This window comes from Cyprinus carpio, chromosome A17 (genome assembly GCF_018340385.1).
Source record: "Cyprinus carpio isolate SPL01 chromosome A17, ASM1834038v1, whole genome shotgun sequence".
In the NCBI taxonomy this organism is placed as follows: Eukaryota; Metazoa; Chordata; class Actinopteri; order Cypriniformes; family Cyprinidae; genus Cyprinus; species Cyprinus carpio.
In genome coordinates, this window is record NC_056588.1 from 2676326 (window position 1) to 2683419 (window position 7094).

A 7094-nucleotide genomic window follows, 5' to 3' on the forward strand; every position below is an offset into this window, starting at 1 on the left:
GTGTATGTATTTATTTTTGAAGACTTGAAGGCTGTACAGGTTCCTATCATCTAAATATCTCTGGTAAAGTCACTAAAACTTCCCTCTGTTTCCACCATTAATGCATTCCAACAGTGTATTACTGACACGATGTGAAAAATAGTAGTGAATTCAGATAAAGCAGGTCATCTTTAGTCAGAAATGAAAAAGTGGCTCAGTTTATATGAATTATGTGTATAGCCTACAGTTTTACAGCTTGGATGCTGCTTAGGAGGGTCTAGAAACAAATCATGAAATACCCAGCCTTATTTCTGTTTTAAGACACTATTGTATGATTGACAGTCTCTGAGGTTTGCCTTTTCATCAGGACACTTTGATTTTACTTGAAGTGACCACTGCCAAAGAAAACAGCTGCGGACGCTCTTTAAAGGTCATATTCTCTGGGGATCATCGTGTTTGGAAGATTTTGTGATTTACTTCACTGTAAGAATAAAAAAAATCACCTGATTACAATGAATCACTACAGGTAGATGGACTGGAATCCATTGGGGTTGCAAGGCTGTTCCATTTTGCTCAGATCTCGCTGCTTCTTTAAGTACCTTGGTCTGTCCACTAGAGGACGTCCTTTCTCTTCACTCCAGAGTTTGGTTTCACGTTGGCTCTGCTGATTGTGTGCTGGTTTATAAAGTTTCTGATGGTCTTGATGGACCAGAAACAGATGGTTCTGCACTGTCATGAAGATCAGAGACACTGGACTTCTGCTTCAATCACAGCAAGCAAGAAAGAATCCTTATCTGAAACAGAAATAAAAATAAATTAAAATAAAACGTAAATGACCTGAGAGCAGAGAGAATTGTATAATTGCGCAGACTGGATGATTTTATGATGTCAGGATCAACAACTGTACCTTTTTCCTTTAAAGGAATGCTGAGCGGGAGATTCCAGTTCACTTCCATGTAGTTTTGTGCCATGCTGTAATCAGGTGAAAAATATATTTATTATTATTTACTAAATGTTAAATACAAAATATATGTTATTGGTATTCTTAATGTTGCTTTGTATAGCATGCATACATTTATAAAAATAGAGTTTGGAAGGATTTTCTGATTTCAGCAAATTACCAAATTTTACCAAAAAATAAATAAATAAATAAATAATAATAATTTTAAAAGATTGCAGTCAACTATGAATTTATTAATTAGTTATGATTTCATATTACCTTCAACTATTGCATGAACATATTAAAGTGACATAATCAATAAATGTGAGAAAAAAATTTCCCCTTAATATGCTGTTGTTTTATGTTTTATTACATGCAGACACCTAAATATAGCTTTTGTTTTTTTTATATTTCTTTAGCTACACCAGCTTTTAGAGTTCTTAAACAATTCACATTCACATTAAAGTAAAAACAAAAGCTGTGACATTTTCACTGCTGTCTACATAACTTTTGCTATAATATTTGCACACTCAAACATCAGATGACCGATTTTCTTTTTTAAATAGATTAATGGTTCAAGTCACGATGAACAAATTAGGATTTTATATATAGCATTATATTTCATTTTAACAGCTCTCAACCTCAAAAACCTCTCTTTTAGGAATACAAGTCTTTCAAATCTCTTTTAGGGTAAGATTGTCTTTCTATGTACATCAAAAAAGAGATTACCTTCCTGTTTGTTTTACATTCAGAGACACTGTTCTCTAACATGTGACTGCTAGAAACTTTTTTCTTCTGTTTATTTTTCTTCTCTTTCCTTGACAATGTCCTTTTGAAATTCTTGATTACTCATGTTGTCCGTATTTTCCAAACAGGCCATTCAATTTTTAGTCCTTTAACTTAATATTTGATATAATGCATGATTAAATGACAGGGACGTCACTCCAACTTTGTCACACGTATGTTTCCAAATCACCATCCTTTATTCCAGTTGAAAAAGAGGGCTTTACTGAAAGGTCCAGTTATTTTTAGTTCACTCCAAAGTGAATAGGCAACACTGATATTTAACTTACTCTCATGATTTATATTTGATATAATGCATAGATTAAATGACAGGGACGTCACACAAATGCATTTGGGGGCACAGTTCCCTGAAATATGTTCTTGGAAGTAGAAGCAAATAACTCCATGGAATACAGAGTACTAAAGATTAAAAAAGATCATTAAATTGTTAAGACAGAAAGAAGCAAGCTCATTTTTTAACATTTCAGTTTATCCTACCAGTATCTGAACGCATCTATACTTTCAGTTTTACTAATGCATATTGCATACTTTTGTTCTACTGTGTACTAGCACACGATCCAATATTCAGTGCTGGAGTCATGATTGTATTTACAAGATGAGCATGAACGTAACCACAATGTTATTTTTCTAGAGGAATTAATAGTAGACTTTTATGGGGGGAGGGGCTTTTTTAATTACAGAATCATGCATGTGTCGTAATTAGGTTTTAACTGAATGTTGATTGTTTTGCAGCTGGTTTTACATATTTTGGCGTACTGCTTGAAATTATGAAAAACATACTACTAATTTAGTCTGTTCATAAAGTGACATCTTGCACAATGAAACTACCTTTTGCATACTTGTCTACGACAGCATTAGAATTATAAAATATATATTTAAGCAGCGATTACACACTTAATGCATAAACAAGTGCTCATAACAAGTACTTCTAGTCTTTGTTGAGAAGTGATAATTACACAAAAAAAAAATGTAGAAACAATTTTCACTGATATATTGCTAGTAAATTTCACAATCAATTACAAAGAAATAGCGCTAAAATAAATGTGAAATTTTGAAATAGTATTTTCTTAAAGAAACATTGGTTACACTACAACGAATTTGATAAATATATAGTCTAAGTCAAATTACCTCTTGAAAGTCTTCAGGAACTGATCTTTTATTGCACTTGGCGATGCCCTCAACAATTTTTACAGCTTCTTTTGTCTTTCTTTGTGACAGTAACCAGCTGGGAGACTCTGTTACAACATTAATGTCTGCCTTATCCAGCAAATGATATATGATAGAATCATGTATAAAGATACCAATAATTTATGTATACTGACTAAAGAGAACCTTCATTTCAAATGAGATTAAGAATCACTCATAAATATGTTATAGTTCCAATGCAAGCAATTACCAGTGATAGATCAGAAAGATGAATGTTGGTAGAGTCATTGCCATCTGTAGGTTTTTCCATGAAGGAATGTAATACGCCGGAGCCGGAAAGAGCACCAAACCAAACGAGTACAGAGTATGGGACATAACGGAGAAAAATTTCCTGTTGTTTGATCCAAAGAATTTGATAACTGTTTTGAAAATACCAGACTTGAACATTCTTGTAGCTCAGACAGTACTGCATAGTGCTAGTAACTGCAAGGTCATTGGTTTGGATCCCAAAAAATGCATGAACTGATAAAATGTATAACTTGCATGCAGTGCAAGTTGCATTGGATAAAAGTGTCTGGCAAATGCATGAATGCAATATAAAACAAGTTAGCAATCAAAAGTAGTTGATTTTTTTCTATATTAAATGACCTGCTGATTTAGAGTTCTGGTCTGATGTTAATTTATGTACCCACCCAAAACATATGTGGCAGTCCATGCTCCTTTGGCAAAAAACCTTGCAACCATCGAAAGAACACGAGGAGAGGGTAATAAGGTGAAAAAATAATGCATTTCCCAGAAACTCCAAGGCCAAAAATAAACACAATAAAACAAGATTTTCTCCCAAACCTGTAAATAAAAATGTTATTATGTAAACTCAAGTCTGGAATGCATTTATGTCATGATAGTAAATGCCACTCTACAAAGCAGCGGCCCGCATTCTACATAATCATTAGAACTGTGATCGGATTGGCCGGCATATATCTGGAGGCGGGGGCTTTAGGAGAAGGGGCGTGTAATTGTCTGAAATTGCTAATTACAGTATGTCTATATGTATAACCCAGGATTTTTGTCCATTGTAGAGGACATTATTTTAGTGAATTTCTCTGAGATAATACATGCCACTGTTTTAAGTCTGGATGTCTTGTACAGTGCATATTCAGGGCTTTTTAGTGATGTCACATGTTTGGAGGTTTGATCATAAACACTCCCTCTCCTTGGTCTTTAAATATGACTGACATTGACAGAATGATTAAATTTAGCACTCTTAGGAAAATATTATAATGTTTTGTAATTATCATTTAAATCTGGCTAATTTTGAAAAATTGTTTGTCATATATAAACATCTCAGAAAAATGTTATGGGGTTTCAGATTGGAATATGACTTTTTGTTACGAAACAGCATAATTTTCATACATGTCTTCTGTAGAGGACATCATGTTAATCAGGCATTTTGGGGAGACACCGCAAGTCAATAGAGAAATCAATTATAGATCAGTATTCCTATGAAATATGAGATATATTCTAATGAATATGTTGCCAAGTTATTACTCTCATTATAACACTTTTTTTTTCATTTTGGTTTTCCCCAAGAATACATTAATATGCCAATTAGATGCAATGTAAAGATACACTGTATAGAATGGGAATACCAATTTAAAGTACAGTAGTATATCAAATCTTTTTTTATATATATTTCATAACATAGTTGAGAATCATCTTTGTACAATGTTTAAAATAGCCTGTAACCTAAAAACTGATTTGTTGCAAAAAATAAAACATTGATTTTACCTATACATGCCATTTCATGTCTATTTATTTTTTGAATAACTTGGTTCTCTTCAAAGGACATAGAATAAAACATGAATAAAATATCTTTTTTCAAAAATGTTTTTTCCTCTATTTGTTTCTTATGCTCCAACTAATGTAAAGACATAAAAGAAAATGTTTAAATAAATTTTTATACGTTTGGTTTGGCCCTAATACTTTGTTACCTTGTAACATAATCTGTACTTTACATGGGTTTCTAAATATACTCACCGATGTCCACAGGTTCTCATCTGCCAACATGAAGGACAGTCTCACAAAAATATAAAGGAAATTATATGGAAATAAATGGTTGTCGGCTTTAGCTTCAGTAATTAATACTATATCAAAAATAAAGAGCCGATAACTGATTACTTATCTATAATTTCCAACAGTTGCAGTAAAGTTTCTCCAAATGTATGGACCGTATATAATCATTTTAGAGTTTTCTGTCTAACCTCACGCCATGTATAATGACATGTATCTTAAAATACATACAGTAATACTACATGAATGCATGGTGTCAAAGTTCAAACAAGCACGATACACATGGATGTAGTTGTATGAACTTTATTTTAAGAATGTGACAAAATGGCATTGAGATTAGTCTGTCTAATCCACTGACTGCATGTCTTTGTCTCTGAGCTCTTGATGTTCTTCAGACAGTGTGTCTGTGACCGTCTCCTCTGTGAAGCTGAACTCTGTGTCGACCTGTTGCTCCCCCTCAGTGGTGTCTGTGCTCTCGGTGCAGCTGTTCGAGTCCTCGTAGGCCTCTGGTGGCATGTGGCGGTGGATGGTGAACGCTGTGGCAAGCTCCTGTAGCCGAGCTTTCTCTGCCTTCAGGTTGGCGAGCTCTTTGGTCAGCGGCGTCGCATCTGTAGGAGACTGACAGGTTGATTCAATGGGGACGTTTGGATCTTGAGTGACTGCTTCTGTTGAGACTGTTACTTCCTCTTTAGGATCCTCAGTATTAACTGGCTCAGCAGCAGCTGAGTCTTCGGCTCCAGGCTGTTGGGAACCATGGAGCTTCTGATACAGGCTTTTCCTCTCATCCTGAAGCGCTCTACAGAGATTCTCCAGTTTTTGGGTCTTCAGGGTGATAAGTTCAAACTCCTTCTCCTTCAGCGCTTTCTACATGAGAACATCTTGATCATATTAATCTGTATTTACTATAAAGCCTCATTCTCTTGATTCTCACTGTAAGATAGTGGTTGTTAACTTCTTAAAAATGAAGGTTCTTTGTTTGTGTCTGTGGTTCCATGAAGAACCTTTAATGTCCATGGAACCTTTCCATTGCACGAAAGGTTCTTTACAGTGGAAAAAGTTTCTTTAGATTATTAAATGGTTTAAAAAAGGTTTTTTCAAGAACTGTTTACTAAAAGGCTCTTTGGAGAACCTGATATGGTTCACTGCATTCTACAATATTGATATATGCTATATGAACAGAGCAACTTACATCTGCAACCATATCAATGACAGCTTTATTGCAGCCATCAAAACGGGATTTCCAGGCCGTTGCCCCATTTGGGCCTCCTTCTCCAACTTTTTCATCTTCTTTGCCATCTGTAAGACAAACCAACATCTCACCATGTACAGCAGACAGACAGCAATCTGCTTAGTGTTTTTTTTTTTTTTTTTTTTTTTTTTTTTTAGTATTTCTTATGTACTATCAGAATTTTTATTAATATATTGAATTGGCTTTTATTTTAAATATGACTGTTTATAGGTTTAAATCAATTTTTAATTCAGTTATAGTTTAGTTTTAGTTTTTATTCATTTACATTTAGTAATTTTAGTGCCTCAGCTTAAACTTAGGCAACATTCCTAATTTGTGTTTAGTTTTAAGTTTTTCACCTAAATCATTTCAGATTTATTTCAGTTTGTTTATTTAAATGAACGGAATTCAGAATTCTTTCAATTAACAGAAAGGGTTTGGTTTGATTTCTTTCTTTCTTTCTTTCTTTCTTTTTTTCTTTCTAGTTATTTTGTTATGTTTTGTCATTTTATTTTTATTATTACTAATTAGGTTAAATTTATTTTTATGTCATTTTTATTTTTATATTTAGTTTCAGTTTAAGTTTTCCAGTTAGTAATTTTTAGCGCTTCATCTTAAACCTCGGTTTAAACTTAAAAGGTTGCCAAAGCAGCATTTCTAATTTTCAATTAGTGTAAGATTGTTTTCAGATTTATTTCAGTTAACAAAAATGTTTTTAATAGTTTTAGTCTTAGTAATCCATAATAACCCAGACTAAACATGCTAGAAATGAACCCTAATGTTCTGTTCAGGGTCTGAGAGACCCCAAAACCCTTTTAATAGCCAAAAACATACTAAAAAAAATTGATGTATTTAATGTTTGAAAGAGCCATATTGGTATCCACATGTTTGAAAAGATTGCCATATTGGACTTAATGTTGGAGGAAG

At 33.5% G+C, this 7094-nt stretch overlaps 1 pseudogene; it reads right to left on the reverse strand.

Annotated features, from left to right (window-relative positions):
- Window positions 1-5226: 5226 nt before the first annotated feature.
- Window positions 5227-7094, reverse strand: part of LOC122134552 — an 8087-nt pseudogene continuing 6219 nt past the window's right edge.